The following is a 427-nucleotide window of genomic DNA, read 5'->3' on the forward strand; positions in this document are numbered from 1 at the left end:
AAAGTGTAGTAATATAATATTGTTTTCTATCCCCACGTTTTATTTTCTTAAGTTCTTTAAAAAATGCCACAAAAGACTGTTTACATAGAGCATGCACTAAGCATCCTTCCTCGGTGACTACGTAGCCCAGTTTCCCTTTTTCTCGTCCTTTGAAGGGTTTGCCTTGTGCTAACACTGTGCAAAGCTCGTGCACATATTGTACCAGTTTGTTTCTGTGGGGCAAAAATTTTTTCTGCGTAAAACTCCATACGGAAATATCAAGTAAAATGTGATTTATAACAAAGGCATTTTGGAATTTTTTTTCATTGTTAACGCGTGTAGTGAAAGCATAGACTCCCCTTCCAGTCAGAGCACGTGCTTTTTTTTCTCTGCATGGGCATACCACACCGGTGAAAACCCTTCGCATTTTACGCCCCTTTTAATAAAA

The sequence above is a fragment of the Penaeus monodon genome, chromosome 27 (assembly GCF_015228065.2).
Source record: "Penaeus monodon isolate SGIC_2016 chromosome 27, NSTDA_Pmon_1, whole genome shotgun sequence".
NCBI lineage: Eukaryota > Metazoa > Arthropoda > Malacostraca > Decapoda > Penaeidae > Penaeus > Penaeus monodon.